At 41.2% G+C, this 18,025-nt stretch overlaps 2 long non-coding RNA genes across 3 annotated transcripts; both read left to right on the top strand.

Moving 5' to 3' along the window:
* Nucleotides 1–531: 531 nt before the first annotated feature.
* On the top strand, nt 532–3,306 carry LOC148673311 (uncharacterized). Its single transcript, XR_015936194.1, has 2 exons — nt 532–1,615; nt 3,236–3,306. It is a non-coding gene; the product is annotated as an uncharacterized LOC148673311 (long non-coding RNA).
* A 7,546-nt stretch (nt 3,307–10,852) lies between these two features.
* LOC148673310 (uncharacterized) lies at nt 10,853–13,710 on the top strand. Of its 2 annotated transcripts, XR_015935989.1 has the most exons (4): nt 10,853–11,966; nt 12,114–12,312; nt 12,856–12,908; nt 13,555–13,710. It is a non-coding gene; the product is annotated as an uncharacterized LOC148673310 (long non-coding RNA). The 2 variants fall into 2 exon arrangements; XR_015935988.1 differs by having other exon boundaries at nt 10,853–12,312.
* The last annotated feature ends 4,315 nt before the right edge of the window (nt 13,711–18,025 follow it).

Raw genomic sequence — 18,025 nt, 5'->3', positions numbered from 1 at the left:
ATCTTATTTTTAGTTTTTGTTTTGTTTCACGTTAATTTTATACGGGAGAGTGTCATAGAGAAGACTCCCTTACCCCCATCTTGATTAAAATCGCAAACGTGTGTTTCATAAAATACTTTTATTTTTCACAATCTGGCAATACCAGACGGAATCCACATTCGCTGCGGAAAAAACTGCCTTGGAGATCAGAAGATCAAGGAAGAAAACAATTATTACACCCAGCTTTTCAACGTAATTGCTTTAACTTGCTAATGTGTTACTGTAACAGTCCGGGTGTGGCAAGCCTCTAATGTCTCCCGATTTGGGCAAAAGGAATAAAGCTTAGTTTGATTTCTGAAACCCTTTCTTTATGTCCTCAGTTTTCTTTTGACATTTCATTTAACATTTATTTGTTTGTTTTGTGGTCTGGGTAATTGGAGGCTACGGTGTAATGCTTCCTATAGTGATATACGGCCGTATTGAGCAGTATTTCTTGCGTTAAGAAAGTTAGGTGTTAGCATAAACTATTAGTAATCAATAATATTAAATTTAGCACTGTAATAAATTGTGCTAATAATAAATTCTATTCTACTCTGAGAACATAGGTGGGAGGAAAAATGCCCGTGGCCTTTTCACTGATAAACTTGTTAACAAAAACTACACTATGCTTAAGAGTTTTTTTTCAGCACAGCACAGACTGTGCCTGCTAGAGAACCACAATTCACACTCAACCACATCACAGATCACAGATCAGTCCCAGTGTGTGAGATCCTGCTGTTTGATCTGTGCTTGATCTTTGATCTGAACCAGTTCTAACCATTGACACATTTAGCCAATTTCTGCCTGGAATTTCCTCATCCTTAAACATTTGTTATATCTCTGCAGCAGAACATAGCAAGAGCCTGGTTCGGGTCTTAAATTGAAACTAACCCCCTTGGCTTTGAGTGTGAACAAATCTCTTATATTTCTTAATGTGTCCACTCTGCAGACAAACATATGAAAAAAAAACAAAAACAGCAGGCAAAAATGTTTTTTTTGTTGGTATTCAGAGGTCAGAATTTTCAATTCTAGGCCTGTCAGGGCCCTGGGAATGATTTGAAAACCTTGTTCTGGATGACTACTAGCTTGGATAAAAATCTGGGACAAATTGATCAATAAGAAAAAATTCGACATCATGTTTTGAGAAGACTGGACCTGGAATTAAATTTCAGGCCTATAATAAAAAATCATAAAAATATTGAAAATAATAAGAATAAAAAACATTAGACACTGCTAAAGAGCCTTTATCTGCTGTTATGTAATGAAGAAAACCTCAGAGTTCACTTCCAGTTAGAAAAAAAGGAGCACTGAGAAGAAACTGATAAAAAACTGATTGATTAGCCCTTCTGAGTCAATGATTGACAGCGAATAGGCAGGCGGAATGAAGCCTGAGGCTTCTAGGGGAAGTCTTACCCCCTAAGGCCTCTGAATGGCTGAAAATACAATGACTGACAGCGCTTTTTACCAATCAGATCGCCTTATTTCTCGCGGTCCTTCTTCACACATTTACTACAAAGTCAATAACGTTCAATAGCCTCCAGGTTTGGAGATAAGCTAGTCTGGGTTATTTTGGATATACATCATGCTTCAGAATAAGGTAAAAAAAATGGGATATATATATATATTTTTGCTGTTTTTTGCTTTTGCGGTTTTGTTGGTAAAAAGGTATGATATCGACATGTTGTGCTGGCCGGGTGTTTTTATTGGGGTTCTGCTAGTTCTTTAATTTATTGGTTTACTGCACAAAAGTGTCATATCTGTGGAATAAACTTTATGGTTTTGTTGTGATGATATTGGAGAATACGTGCATATGAGAAAATGTGTGGAGCTATTTGAAAAAATCTTGCGTTTGTCTTTTAAAAAAAGAAACGACACGATCCGAAAGCTTACCTCTGTAAATATATTAATATCGAGTGGTATTAAATGCAACTTTTTTGTATAGACGTAGCCTGGCAAAGAATAATTAGCACAGGACACAAATATAATTTGGGGGTTCTTTTTTTCTAGTATGTGGTCTGATCTGTTCTTAGTTTTAAAAAATAAAAATAAAAGAATCTGTAAGTCTCTGTAAAGAATGAAGGAACAGAAAATACAAGGAGCATGTGAAACCCATTACTTACAAATCAATAAACAGATATCCCTAGCCCGAGAAGTTGACTAAAAACTGGCTACCGCCTCAGTGTACTCCGTTAAAATCTAATACCCCTCTTGCCAATCTTGTCTCAATCCTATGAAATACCGATTAATACTCAATTAGGGTGCAAATAGGGAAACAACACCGTATTTACCGTTACAACTCTCTGGAGTCATTTCGGGTTCTTTTTAACGGTCGCTCACTGCCTCTTAGTCCCTACTGCCCATGCGCAGAACGCTGAACTCAACTGACAGGAACCGCGAGCTAAGAGGTAGCGCCATCTAGTGGATTTGGCAGAACAGGCCGCTCTTCACCACTGGGTCACATAGATGACACTTTTCTAAAATGTCTTTAAAAATAAAAGCGATTACAATTGGCACGACTGTAGCCTTTTCACGATAACTCCTAAAGTTACGAAAACACTTGTGTGCGTACAAAATACATGTGGCTGTTTTCACACCCTTCACTATGTCGTTTTTAAGCCATTTTTTGACCACGCTAGAATATTCTTCTGTCCATATCTTTGGAAGGGAAACGCAGAAAGCCTTCAAACCAAATGCATTTTAAAGACCACGACATGTGAAAATGTTCACAGCCTCCACATGAAACTATCAGTGAGCTAATTCTCTTTTTTAAAAACTCCGTTTTTTCATCGATGCACTGTAAAAAACATCCTGTAAAATTTACGGTAAAAAACTGGCAGCTGTGGTTGCCAGAAATCTACCGTAAAAAAATGTTTTTAACATCATACCATCATTTTTTCTCCTGTTAAGAGATGCTTAGACACAAATAAGGCAACTACCACTTAATAAGAAAACTGAGGGCAGAGTAGGTGGAATTTTATTTGTCAGTTGTTTTTGTTTGCATAACATGGCCATAGCAGAGTCTTTGAAACCAAAGTTTAAAAGTAGAAACAGGTTGAAAAGGTCAAATCACCAAATAAAAAGAATCATTCAGCCTCAATCATTTAGAGATCAGCCAGAAGGAAAAGTAAGACACTCCAGAAGCAGGGTTGAGAAGCATTGCTTTAATAGACCGATCAGTAAGTATCAGTCTCTAAAGAGGAACAATCTTACTCTCTAGCTTGATGGCGAGATCAGAAGAAGCTGCTGTTTTACCATGAGAGGGTTTGGGACAGGGGAGAAGAAATAGAAGCAGCAGAGGACAGATGCATTGAAAAGCCAGGAATCAACATAATAGGTGACTGCACAAACACCAATAATGGGAATCAGTGCACTTTGGCAAAGCAGGTTAATCCCATCGATGCTCTGTTAATTAGTATTTGGTGATGCCACTTTGTCAAAGACTTAAACCAGGTGATTTCAATCATTGTATCATACTGTAGACTGCAATGTGAATTTAATCTCAAAAGGTCCAGTCACTTCATTCAGTCAATTACTTGAAAGAAGGCAGGTGTGAAACTCAAAAACTGAGCATTGATGGTATCCAACTACTTTTGAATTACCTTAACGAAGAGCTCAGCTGGCATAGTCCTATTCCAGTACTGGGGATGAGTTTTTACTGAGTTAAAATCTGTAGAAACTTCAGTAGAATTTTCCAGGGTTCTTCCATAGTTTAGTTCCAAATAACTGATCAAGTCTGCATATGGATATACAGTAATTAGGAATAACTCTATGTAGATCGCTATTGCACTGGGGTTCCTAGATAAGTGTGTAGATCTGATGGGCAGCATGGTGGTACAGTGATGAGCATTGCTGTCTTGCAGCACTGGGGCTCTTGGCTCACTTCCTGGTGTGCTATCTGCAACACTAAATTAAATAAAGTGGTTAGAAAATAAATGTGATCTAGTTGCTTTTATAATTTTATAGGAATACCTCCTACTGTGTCCTTCAGGTGAAGCCTGTGAGAATTGCCCTGTGCTAACTAAAGCCACGCTTGTGCGTTCTCGCTGTTTCTCCAATGGAATCAAGCCTGTGCCGCCGAACACCCAACCCAGGCCTGTCCATGACACACGGCCCTCAGAAATGTACACATTCAGAGCAATTAAAATGCTGCCCTTACAGCTCAAGACGGTTGTGGCTTTCATAAACAGTGCACTGAAGCTCGTTTTCCAAACTTGTAGCTTTGTTTTTGCTTACTGCCACACAGGTAGCCTCCTACTTTTATGAACATCTTTTCTGTTTTTTTGTGGGGGCTGGAGTGGAGAGTGTTGATAAAGTTAGGTTGTTGTTCAAGCTGGCATCTTTTGTGGTTTGATGTGCTTCAAAGCAGGATTGTGAACTTGGCAAGGGAGTGAACAGAGTCGACAACACTGCTCCAACTCTGTAAAGATGACAGCAGTGCTTATCATTTTTTCACTTTTCTCCACTGTGTCTCCATTTGTGTCTTGTCTGCAGGTCCGATAACTCCCCTCCTTTAGTAGCAAGACCTCGCTTGGCTGTAATCCCCTCCAGAAGGCTGATGGCTGCTTTCAGAGTGGAGGACAGCCCCAACCAAGGTGCTGACAGCTGGAGCTGCTGGTCTGTCATTTGTTTGAATGAGTTTGCTTGTGTGTATGAGTGTGTGCTGAGAAACCAGCTGTGAGACTGGGCAAAACTGAAAGTAAGTTTCTGTGCTTTACAGTAGAGCACAGTAGAGATTGAAACCTCCTGTCTGCTGGGACTCAGAGTTAAAGAGATAAATAAGATAAAGACCTTGCCAATTATTCTTCTCAGTCAGTTCTTGCATTTGCCCTCCTTGTGTTGAGGTTGGTGTGTGTGTCAGTGTGTCTGCTACTGTGGGCTGTGGTGTTGTGAGATTGGTGAAAAAGGTGATAGTTCTGAAGGGTGTTGAGATATTTTGACCTTGTTTTGTAGGGGTGACCTCACATGTGAGTGTAGTGGGGCAGTGGCTGACCTATTGTAACGGGCCTGCTGAGCCTGAGGAGGACAGGCTGATAGTGGTGTCCCCACCTGCTGCCAGACCCCCGGGCCGTGTGCCCCGCAGAGTTTCCAGAATCCTCACATGTGAGTCGGCTACACCATTGGTTAAGATGTCGCTAATGATAATAGGGACTGGTACCAGAGTTGCATGCAAAACCTCAGTGGTAACAAAAACTCTCTAATGGCCTGTGAAGAGGGATTTATTACAGACTTGACACTATTCCTTTCTAACATCCCACCTTCATAACTGTACAAAACGAAAATAAACTTACCTTTTTATCCATGATACAGGATTCTCCAGGATCAGGGGAAAAAAATTGTATTACTGTATACTTGGTTCTGCTCTGTCTTTTTAAACTGCCTTACATCAAGAAAAGGCTCTTCTGCTGCTGCTGATGTGGTAAAAACATTATGTTTCTAACATTCGTTTTCTTGAATGTTTTTTGGAGTCCTTTGGTAAAAGTTTAGAGGATAGTAAGACTGGCCTTGGGGATCATTGTATTGTTTTATTGATTTTGAGGATCGTTCTGATTTTGGTGAGTTATTAATGGGTGGCATGTTGGCTCAGTGGTTGGCATTGCTGCCGTGCAGCACTAGTTTTTATGGGTTTCCAGGTATTCCAGTTTCCTCCCACAGTCCAAAGACATGGTGGTAGGTTAATTGGCTTCTGGAACAAGTGGCTTTGATGTGAGTATATGAGCATGTCTGTGTTTGTGTATTTGTGCCCTGTGACTCCGGCTCCCTCCCTCATGACCTTGTATTGGATAAAGTGTTTAGAAAGTGGATGGATGGATGAATGAATTGAGAATTGATCAAAATTGGTTCTTGAAAAAGAAAATTCCCTTAAGATAACTGCCCTATCAGAGAGGGTTGCAACAAATCAGTTTCAAAGACCTTCAGAACTGTAATGTGAACTCTTGCGGACATGTGAAGTGATCTGTAGACAATGGGCACAAATCAAGCCACGCTAGAGATAGCAGCACAACCCAGGATTTATTGAACTCTTAGGAGTGGATATGCCAGTACACATTACTGTTCACATTTCAACTCCAGCTTTAGCAACACAGCAACAGATAGCGTGCCAGAGTTTTAGAGTATTGGGTGCGACGTTTTGGTTCTGTGAGGCAGTAGATCATCAGGTGACAAAAGCTCACAAGGTGATGATATCTCCAGATTTACAGAGAAAACCCCAAGGAGCTCCTTCAGAGTAAGCAAACTCATTTGCAGTAGATTCTGGCCAGAATACAGGTGGTTTTAGTTTTTTGTTAACCCCAGCAACTCTCTTTCCCCACCCAGTTATCCCAGAGCCTTACCAACCCCAGGTTTCAGGGAAGAAAGGGCTCCTGAGGATGTCACAGAACAGTGGTGGAGAGGACTCGGACATGCAGTTCCTGAGCCCCACCAACCCTTCCGACAGAGAGAGAGGTGTGCTCACAGAGGAGGGTCAGGCCTGAAAGGGGATCTGCAGTCCCAATTTCTCAGGCCGGTTATTAAATCTTGCAAATTTTTTTTTTTCACAAAGAAGTGAGAGGCTGTGAAATTTTCAAAGCAAAAAGCAAATCCTTGATGAGTAGCCCAAGAGTCACAGCTGAAACTGATTCGAGGAGTGCTGCTTCCTGCTATTGACATTTCTTCTCTTCCCACCAGATTGCCTGTGCTTTGGTTGTGTCTTTGGCTCATAGATGTAACTGGACTTTTAGATGAAAAAGGATTTGATATCTCACAAGCTGTTAAATGTTTTTTTTTTATTTCTCAACAGAACTTTAGTCATAGCATTAAAACTCCCAATGGATTTTGGATACACAGTTCCACGCATATGCATTAGTTAACAGCTAAGGCTTGGGCTGTCTAATGGTATACTTGATACTTGATGTCTAATGATATACAAATTATGCTTGGGCTGGTAATGATAATGCTATGCTAGTTAATTATATTAATCCTTAACATCTTTCAATGTTTGGGAAAACCAAGGAATGAGCTATGTTTGGCTGGTTTTGACAGCTCCCGTCCATGGTGGGGACAATGTGCCTACAAAGACTTCCTGCCCTCTCTGCGGACATTCCAGCGTAGAGCGTACATTTCTCACAGCCCCAGGAGCTGCTGGGGGTCTGGGCTCTCAGCCAGCTTGCAGGAATGTGGACCCTAATGTTGGCATGTCCAGCACCTGATCCAGCAGGAAGGAGAGCAGTCTTCTGTGCAGATCCCTCTGCCCCAGTTCCCAGAACACTGGGAAAGGCAAGCCAGACAGGGCACCCCTTGGAGCGCCCAATGGAAAGTAACCTTCAGCTTTATGGAGAAGAGGAGGCAGTGGACTATGAGGAAGTCAGAACACACCAGTGGTGGACATCACAACATTCTTGCCTGTGGGGTTGGGGATCTCAAAATTGACAGCTCTGTTCCAGCTCTGTAAAGATAACTGTCAGAGCAGTGCTGATTGTTATTATTTTTTCACTTTTCTCCTCTGTCTCTGTGTCTTCCCTGCAGGTCCGATTACTCCCCTCCTTTAGTAGCAAGGTCTCGCTTGGATGGAATCCCCTCCAGAAAGCTGATGGCTGCTTCCAGAGTGGAGGACAGCCCCACCGAAGGTGCTGACAGCTGGAGCTGCTGTCTTGTCATTTGTTTGAATGTGTTTGCTTGTGTGTATGAGTGTGTGCTGAGAAACCAGCTGTGAGACTGGGCAAAACTGAACAGTAATTAAACATTACAGCTTGGGTTTTGAATGGGGCACAGTCTGTTTCAGTTTTTTCTTTTCTAGACTAGATTACTGCATTTCCTAGTCATTTTCATCAGTGAAAAAACTGTCTTTGTCCACAGAAAACACAGTAGCTGTTCATTATTGCTGCCTACTGGGTCTTATTTAGAGATAAAGAAATAAAGAATAACACCTGCCCACATTTTTCTCAGTTGATTTTGGCATTTGTACTTCGGCATGAGTGTCAGTGTGTCTGCTGGGTTTTGAAAGGTGAAGGGTGTTGAGAAATGCGGACTTTGTTTTGCAGGGGTGACCTCGGATGTGAGTGTAGTGGAGTAGTGGCTGACATATTCTAATGGGCCTGGTGAGCCTGAGGAGGACAGGTTGATAGTGGTGTCCCCTCCTGCTGCCACACCCCCGGGCCGAGTGCCCCGCAGAGTGTCCAGAATCCCCAGACGTGAGTCGGCTGCACCATTGGTTAAGATGTCACTAATGATAACAAGGACTGGCTCTGAAGGATAATTAGTTTTTCTGAGGAAAAACAAAGGAAAATTAACTATTAAGCCTTGATTCTTTGTTAAATTATGCATTATGTGATGCATTATGTGATAGTTAGCCCACAGAGGAATGATAATATCAGATGGGAATGCAGGCTTTAACTAATCTAATGTAGTCAATGGGACTCTGGATCATGATGATAGAGTTTTTGTAGTCAACACATTTGTAACATAGGCAGAGTTGTGATATTTTTAAAGTCATACCAATTTGTTGGTGTAATTTCTGAGCCTCAATTTGGTGAGTTGCTTTCAGTCGAATCTGGCTATTATCACATTATTATTTTAATATTGTTGCGTCCATTTCAGTGATGCCTGTCAGGCATTGTAATTAAATCATACATTCCAACTCACTAACACTTTAAAAATAAAACAGGTGATGCAGTTATTAATGTCAGTTTTGAAATCTGTTCATAGGTTCTCAAGAGCTCAGTGCAGGTCTAAGTCTCAGGGCCAGTGCTTTGGTCACTTTGTCTCTATAGGAGTGTTGGGGAGCTCCACTCGAGTTGCTTCTCAGCAGAGCCTGATGTCGTGCCCTGGGCAAGGCACCAGCACTGGCAACACAAGTGTCGAGCCCCTGGCGCGAGTCTATGGAAAGGCAGTCCAACACAACAGTCACCCCTACGTCGAGGAGGTGAGTAAGAGGCCTTTATTTCTCTTTGCTTTTGTTTTGAGTTTTTTACAAACAAAACTTTTGAGTTTGAAAATGCTCTGTAGGTCTTTCATTTTTGTGTTTCATCAATGTCCTAGTTTTTTATAATACCTTCTAAAGTATATTTATTTATAAACACTTCACATCAAGACATCAAAAACAATCAAGATTAGTAATAATGTCTCCATCAGCATACGTGTGTACTCTGCATACTGTAATGCCATAGCACACAAGTGTAACTACAGTATATTATGATCAAGTCCTGTCTACGTACTGACCTAATATTCACAACAACAGTATTTGAAGCCCTATACAGACAGTATTCTGGAATAGAATATTAGAGTATTTTAGATGTAAAAATACAGCCTGGAAAGGAATTGACCCAATAATAACAAACAGCAAAAATCTGTTCAGGGGTTCACTATATAGGAAATAACAATGATACAGGACTAATATGTTTCTTTTTCCATCTATAATATATTTGGTATTTGAGGGATTTGATCATTTTGGGACCAGCCAGATTGCTTACAATGATCAGGCACAGTTATTTATCTCAGAAATCTCAGAAATTAAAACATTTTTAATTTTTTTGTAGACCTTGGGGTTCAGTATATAGGAAATAACAATGAAACAGGACTAATATATTCTATTTCCATCTACAGTGGTATTTGCATCAGTGGTATTTGAGGGATTTGATCATTTTGGGACCAGCCAGATTTCCTTCAATGATCAGGCACCGTTATTTATCTAAACATTTTTACATTTTTTGTAGACTCTGGTGGATAACTTGTGAAAGCCTTTAGCTTGCTTTTAGAAAACACCTATCAAATCCCTTGCATGGCACTTTCATCTATGTACTGTACTTAATTATATCAGCAGCATTATAGAGTTGCTGTCATATGGCTGTAAGTTATGTTACAGCAGCAAAATATAGAGGAAAATCAAAATAAAATGCAAGTATATGTATATGAATACTATGAATCACAATTCAGTGCTGTGAAACAATTTATGTCATGGGGTCCAACAGTAAATATTTCAGAGGACTCAAAGTAAAAAAGTTTACCAGGACTAGTCCAGCTGGTCTCAAAACTGAGCCGGGCCAGGATTCCCCAGGGTTAACTTGTGCTTTTCTGTTATTACAGACACACAAGATGGGGCACGTCCAGGACCAGTGGAGGAGCGTGGGGAGTCTTAAGAAACGCCTGCGCATGACAGGGGGGGATGGATCTGCAGAGGAGAGGGATAACGTTGTAGATTAAACCGACCCAGGGACGCCAAATAATGTAGGGAAAACCGGTTCAGGGACGCCAAATATGTAATCATAGTGGCTCTCTGAAGGCACCAGTTCTGTAGGGTTTGGGCATTTACTGAGACAATTATTAATTGTAGCAGTAAATCACAAAGTTGATTCTTTTGATGGCTTTAGAATCCAACCATGCGACATAACTCAAACAACGCGCACACACAGGTACTAATACACGACGATACATTTATTAATACATAGAATATGCATATAAACCTAACAGATCTTATCGAGAGGGTTATCAGAATACAAAAGGTATATTTGGTCAGTTACAAAGAGTTATACATATCAAGAGGACATACGTTCAGTATATCATTCATTAAGACCGTTTCATAAATGAACTTGGTTATAACTTCTACATTAGATACTCAAACAAGTACATAACTCTTAGGAATTAAATTGATATCAACTGGTTGGGATAACAATTGAATTCTCGAGCTGTAATGCATTGAAGTTGAATACTCATCCAATCTTTGGGGATTCAGATCTCCTGCGGGCACAAAGAAACAGTTGCAGGCTGTTGCTGTCCAATCCGCGCTCTCTGGCTCCGTGCTCATTGTTGGCATTAACTAGCAAAGTTTGTGCACAGGAGAAAAGATGACTGTGAGTCCCAGCAAGTCAGGAAGAGGACCGGTTCGTTCCTGATGAAGAGCTAGTTCTGAACAGTGATTCAGCTTTCCACAGTTCCGACCTGTTCACGAGGCCTGCTGCTGGCTACTCTCTGGCAACCTCCACTCTAGACTCTTAGAACAAAGGAAAGTTCTGGCACTCGGACACACTGGCCGTTCCGTGGTTGTCCGGGCTGAGTCTCAGGATGGTCAGGAGGCGCCCTGCGAGAATGTCCTGCCCTTGGGAGCCTTCTGCTCCTGGGCCGTCCTGCCCTGGAATTCTCCTTTGAATTCCCTTTAGAATCTGAATCTGAATCTTGTTGAATCTGAATCTGAATCTTGTTGAATCTCTCAGGCTCTCTGTGTTGCCTGTTTTTACCTGGAGGAACTTCAGCTCATTGATTGGCTGAAAGTTCCATGGGCATCAGAGTCCCACGTGGGTTACTCGGCCCTACCAGTCCCTGATTGGTTGATCAAGGTGAGATATGAGTCACTTAGTCCTGACACTTAGTAATGCAGTCCAGATGTCCAACTGGCACTCCCTAGACAGATAGGCGCCAATGGATGACCATTGATCATGATAGCCAGGCTTAGCTAAGTGCATCCCCCTTTGGGAGCTGTCCTTATCAAAAGAAAACATGTTGCATGAATAGTTTCTCTGTGGCTGCACCACAGAGATGAACAGAGAAATGGGGCCTCATTTGGGAAGGCTCAGAACACTTAATTCTGCCTTATTATTAAGCCTCACCGCTACAACGTCTCTTTCTGCCTCTGAAGAGTACCCCCCATATCGCAGGTCAGATCAGCATCTCCGAGCTGGCCCTCACCCAGAGCCTTCAGTTTCTGGCCTCTGACGACTGGTATGCATAAAGCAGTACAATCAGCATCCAACTATTCCGCTTTCTTTGAATACAGTTCTGACTAGTGAAAATATAGACCTTGCTGCCCATAGCTCTATACAGTTAGACCTCTTTCTTTGTCCTGGTTGATATATTTCTTTCCTTTCACTGAATTAAGGGAGAGGAAGGTTGACGGACTGACCTTCATAAGGCGTCTGTTCCAGCATCACCCCGCCATCCTGAAGAGCAGACTGCACAATGTCTCCCAGGCGCTCGTGCAGGAGGTGTGATCTCTCCAAAATATTAATTGTTCATTTGTATGATTGCTTTTTACTGTTTTTGTATCCATTCTGAACCATTTATAGAGAATGGTTCAAGAGAGGGGTACAGACGAGGCTCTGCAGTGCTGGCGGTGGTTTGCCTTTCCCCAGGTGAAGAACTTGCGATCAGCTGTGTCTAGGATGGCAGTGGTGTGTCTGAAAGACATGTTCACCTTCCTGCAGAGAGGGATGGACCCGGAACTGGGCAACACAGTTAAGGTGCTGCTGCACAAAGCCGGAGAATCCAACACATTCATCCTTCATGTACCCCTGCTCGTGCAATCAACGCACTGCTGAATGGAGGTCTGAGGTGAGGGCAGAAATATACAGAATAGAATAATACCCAGAATCTTAGGGTCTGACTTCAGGAGCTGTGAAGGGTCATTTACGTTTCACGGAGCTTTAAATCAAAGCATGTACTAAAGAATGTTTACTACAATGCTAATATCCATTCATTTTCTAACCACTTTCTTCAGTTTATGGTCATGAGTTAGCTGGAGCCTATTTCTGCAAACAGTGGGTGTAAATCAGGCCAAACCTTGGACTTGTCACCAGTCCGTCACAGGACAGACACACAGACACGGACACGTGCACACTCACACCAGAAACACATGAGAACACACAAGCAGATAGCACCCCAGGTCCTGGTGGAGAGGATGGGCGCACGTAACCTCCCCAGGGAACTCACCAGCTGCATCCTGCCTGCTGCCACTCGGCTGGCACAAGACGCCTCCCAGGAAACCAGGTACAAGCTTGCTCTTTTCCTAGACGGGTAAGATGGTGATTTCCTTCAAGGAGCCAGCTTTGCAACTCCGTGGTGCAATGAGTCTCATGCAAAGATTTGTCATTTCAGACACTTTGGACAGCGGTTGCTGTCTTCCCTGAAGCACCGACTTTGAGCAAAAGGTACTGTCTGTGATCTGCGGTCCTGTATTTTACAGTACAGCTCTAATTTTAAAACAGAAACATTTCATTTCCTTTAAATTGAAAATGTAGGTCTAAAATTTATAAAATCACAATCTACATTCACAAACACTTAATAGGGGACAATATACATCATTAACAGCCGGACTGTTTAATTTATTAAAATGAATATTACATGTAGTATGTGCTCTAGAAACTTGCAGATGATTAAATATTGTAATACATTTCTACCAATGCATTTTTTAGGTTATTCTTTTTACATTTATAGTACTTAGCACAAAAAACTAATCTGGAATATTTTTAGCTTCCAATGTATTTAAAGGTATCGCTTACTAATTAAAAACTACTTTATTTTTGTCAATGTATGTTATTCATAATCAGTGAATGAATTAAAGTCATTACTGAATTGTGTGAAAGATGAAAAATGAAAGTACTGTGGCAGGCCTGTTCTGGTACACCCTTAATTAAATGCAGGTGGGCTGGAGCTTGAGGCTCCCAGTGATGTTGCTTGACTGATTGATGGACGTATTGTATTCTGTATGCTTCATGCACATGATCACCCAGCCCGTCTGTCTATCCTGGTGCCAACTTCCACCTTTACCAACTCTCCCACCTTTGTGTCTGTTAGACTTCCAAGTGGAAGAAGAGACGTAATGGTGGAGAATGAAACATCACAGTGAAGACATCAGAAAAGACAGAACTTGTGTTATTTGTGTTTATACTATTCTCTGCTGTTTCTTGGTGGTTTCAAGTGCTTAATAAAGTCGTTATTTTGAAATCATAATTGACCTTGCTTCTCCATTCTTTATGTATTGCCTGTGGCTCATATGCCTTAGAATGTTGGCTCAGTACTTGTTCAAGCACATCATGGAAACATAAATGCAGTGGTATTGCTGTACTTACATTTATTCCCCACCCTTTCTGTACTGTATGTATTGTAATGTTATAGTTATTTCTTGAACTAATTTCTGCCACTAACGACAGTCTAAATTAAGTTGCTGAAGTTGAAGTTGCACTTCCTTTTTAGTTTCTACTTTTACTCCCAAGTTTGATTTACTGTTTATTATGAAGATGTCTATGGCGTTAACTCTGTCTATCAATGCCTTTGAAGATTTGGAATACTTGAATGGGTCCTTCCGAGAGTTCTTTTAACCTGACAGCATAGGAAATTCCTTTCAATCCCAGAAAGTATCTGGCTATTTTCTTTTGACTGATTCAATAGATCTCTTGTGTAAACACCATTCAACACAAACTTTCCAATCACAGTATACTTGTCCAAAAACAGAATCTTACCATTGTTGATACAGTATGTTCTCTTCAGTTTGGCTTGGATGTGTGGTCCCTTCAGGAGTATATTTTGATTGAGTGAAGGATATTTTGCATGTAAATGAGTGAAAGATTGTGGAAACTCTGAAGCAATCTGAACCCTAACCCTAACCCTAACGCAGATCTATAGCTTGGGTTATATACACTGCATTGCCCTGAGGGAGAATGTTGTCAAAAATGCCCTCAAAGAAAATGTTTGCAAGAAATTGATAACACTTATCAAACCCTTGCATTTTGCATGGAATGTACATGTATTTTATGGAATAAAGCCCAGAGTTTTAAGGTATACCTGACTGTTACCATAGTGCGTAACTAACTGGAACACTGCGGGACCGCTGTGTGCATACATTCACACTGCGAGAAATACTGGTCAATATGGGTTCGTGCAAACAACCCGCATATGACCACAGGAAGTCAAAACATAATTGAAACAAACTCAAAGTAGTCTCCAGTTTTCTAGCCTATAAGCAGGGAATAAAGCTTGGATTTCTGAAACCCTTTCTTTATGTCCTGTTTTCATTCAGGTAAGAGTCAACTATATACTGTACACAATACTGCTGACAGACAGACAAAGCCTTGTGGTGTGAATCTTTTTTCTTGGTTTTATTTAAAGTGGCACTATGCAGTGGGATGCTGCTCATAAGCCAATAGCATTTAAACGACAATACCTAGAATGCTGCAACTAAGTGTTTTACACACGAGGCAAGTCCTCTGACCTTTCCCAGCCTTGCTTTGGGTTGTGAAAGTTTTTCATTTTTTTAATGAATCGACACTTGACACATGCCTCCAATGTAATGAATCTTTATTACTTTTTCTTATCAAAAAATCAATTTAAACTCTCTAGTTATTTTTAAACTTCTTACTGAACTATGGAACAGTTGCAGGGTTGCTATTTCTCTTCCATATTGGCAAACATGGAAAAAACTAAAATATAACCCTATTTTAAATGTAAAGTTTTTTTTTCCTTTTAAAACAACAGAAGTCTTCACATCTGAGGAAAAAATGAAGACATCATAACTTAGGAGAAGTCCTCATTGGTTGCAAAAATGATAAATTTTAACGAAACATTTTGAAATATAATGAAACAAATTAAACATTGCTATTTCTCATGGCCATGAGAAACCCTACAGTTCGCCTACCAGCCCAGAGTTGGTGTGGAGGATGCGATCATCTACATGCTGCAAAGGGCCTACTCACACCTGGACAGGGCTGGCAACACTGTAAGGATCATGTTTTTCGACTTCTCCAGTGCCCTCAATACCATCCAGCCCTTACTTCTAAGGAGGAAGGTGGAGGAGATGCAAGTCGATCCCTCCATGACCTCGTGGATCACTGACTACCTGACAGGCAGACCACAGTCTGTGAGACTTCAGAACTGTGTGTCTGAACAGGTAGTGAGTAACACAGGGGCACCTCAAGGGACAGTTCTTTCTCCATTCCTCTTCACCCTCCTATACTTCGGACTTTAAGCACAACTCAAAGTCATGCCACCTGCAGAAGTTCTCAGATGACTCTACAATTGTGGGATGTATCAAGGGTGAGCAGGAGGAGGAGTACAGAGGACTGGTCAGCAGCTTTGTGGAGTGGTCTGGGGTGAACCACTTGGAACTGAATGTAACAAAGACAAAGGAACTGGTGGTAGATTTCAGGAGGAAAAAGGTCAAACCTACTCCTGTCTACATCCATGGGAGTGGCGTGGAGATGGTGGACTCATACAAGTACCTGGGAGTGCACATCGACGATAGACTGGAATGGTCTAAGAACATCGAGGCCATCTATAAGAAGGGACAGAGCCGACTTTACTTCTTGAGGAAGCTCAGGTCCTTCAATGTATGTAGTAAGATGCTACATATGTTCTATCAGTCAGTGGTAGCGAGCGCCATTTTCTACGCAGTGGTATGCTGGGGCCCTGGGATTAGAGCAGTGGATTCTAAAAGGCTGAACAAGCTCATCAGGAGAGCAAGCTCTGTAATACGGTCTGACTTGGACCCCTTGGAGGTAGTGGCTGAGAGGAGAATCATGTTGTCATGGACAACATCTCCCATCCCCTCTATGACAGGCTTGTAGAAATGAAGAGCACGTTCAGCAATAGACTGATTCATCCACGGTGCGACAGGGAGCGCTACAGGAGGTCATTCTTGCCTTCTGCTATAAGACTGTACAATGCATCCACCTTGTGTCTGAGCAGAGGCAACATTGACAGTGACCTGTTTCTGGACTGAACGCATCTACACATCTACTGCTACATCTGTTCTCTTTCTTTTCTTTTCCCGTTTACATCCGTTTTTTGTGCAATACATGCCAGGGACCCGTGCAATACATTTATATTTATATCTATATCTATATTTACATCTATATTTACTGTATATTCATATGTGTGATACAATTTTTCTGCTTACTGTTCTGTTCTAGTTTGTTCTTTGTGTGTCCGGACTGTGAGTAGCTCTTTTAGTGCACCCTCACTGTACTGATTGTATTGTATGTATTGTACTATTATTATTATTGTATCATTTGTTACACTGTGGCTGTGTTGACTGTGTAAAGCTGCTGTTGCACTGCAATTTCCCTCACGGGATCAATAAAGTATCTATCTATCATAAAAACAGCCACACACACACAAAAACCTTTTCAAGCTACGCTGCGTGTAAGTTCAAAACATCTACCGGTAATCCATGGAACTAATGAAAATATGTAGAGTTATGTATCTTTCACAGTCTGAGTAACAAGCAAAACAAAATCCAAAAAATGAAAATTTTTTGAATTTAATAAATCCCAGTCAGACCGATGTTTTAGGTCTCAAAAAGAGGACATGCTAAATGTCACACCCCACACTCTCCCTCACAAAGGCCATTACATTCCCAAACCCACTGTTTCACAATCTCATTCCTAATTGAACCCATCACACTCCCACATGCACCAGGTTCCATAAATTCTCACTCCCAGACCAATTATCCAACCACGTCCCTTTCCCTTTAGTATTTAAAGTTCCCTCACGCCAATTTATGCTCCCTATTGAGAAGCCTCCCAAAGTATCCTCTTGTGTGTTTCTAAATTTTTTGATTGATCTGCTGGTTCCTAATCTTTGCTCCTGCCTTTTTGATCATTCTCTTTGGATTTTGTTTTTTGGATTGTCTTTCTGGGATTTCCCTAGTTACTGGACTCAGTGCTTCTCCAATTGACTAAGTCCCTGGATTATGTGTTTGGATTTGTCCCTGTGCTACTCATATTATTTTCCCATGTTTTCAGCTTGTAGAAAAAGAGTAAAGATAATGTGCACACCTTCCTTTGATATGTCTAGTGTGGAGTTGTCTGTCTTTCTATAGCTCAGATAAACCTGAATGATTAATTGATGCAGAATTCAATGATACAGTAAAAGATGGGCATCTAACAAACTCAGTTTTATGTTCCACTCAAGGAAACTCAGTTATGGTTGGCCATTTACTGTATAAGAAAAGATCACTTTATTGGCCATATTCAACTTCTTGTATAAGGGATTTGTCTTTTTGCATACTCCAACTTGCTCTCCATGAGACACGGACTGGGAGAGAAGCTTGAGGCTCGAGCGCAGTGTCAGCCATTTACAGTATAAAGCACCGCTGGAGCAGTGGGGGTTAAGGGGCCCTTACTCAGGGGTGTATGCTATCCTTGTATAATGTGTGATTGGATGTGCAGAAGGATTCATTTATTATCTATATGAGCCTAAGTGGGATTAAGATCCAGTTATGACCATAAGTGAGAACAGATGGGAGTTCATGCCTAGTTATTTAGTAAAC

This window comes from Lepisosteus platostomus, chromosome 4 (genome assembly GCF_059453375.1).
Source record: "Lepisosteus platostomus isolate fLepPlt1 chromosome 4, fLepPlt1.hap1, whole genome shotgun sequence".
Lineage (NCBI taxonomy): Eukaryota > Metazoa > Chordata > Actinopteri > Semionotiformes > Lepisosteidae > Lepisosteus > Lepisosteus platostomus.
This window is presented reverse-complemented; position numbering and strand designations above follow the sequence as displayed.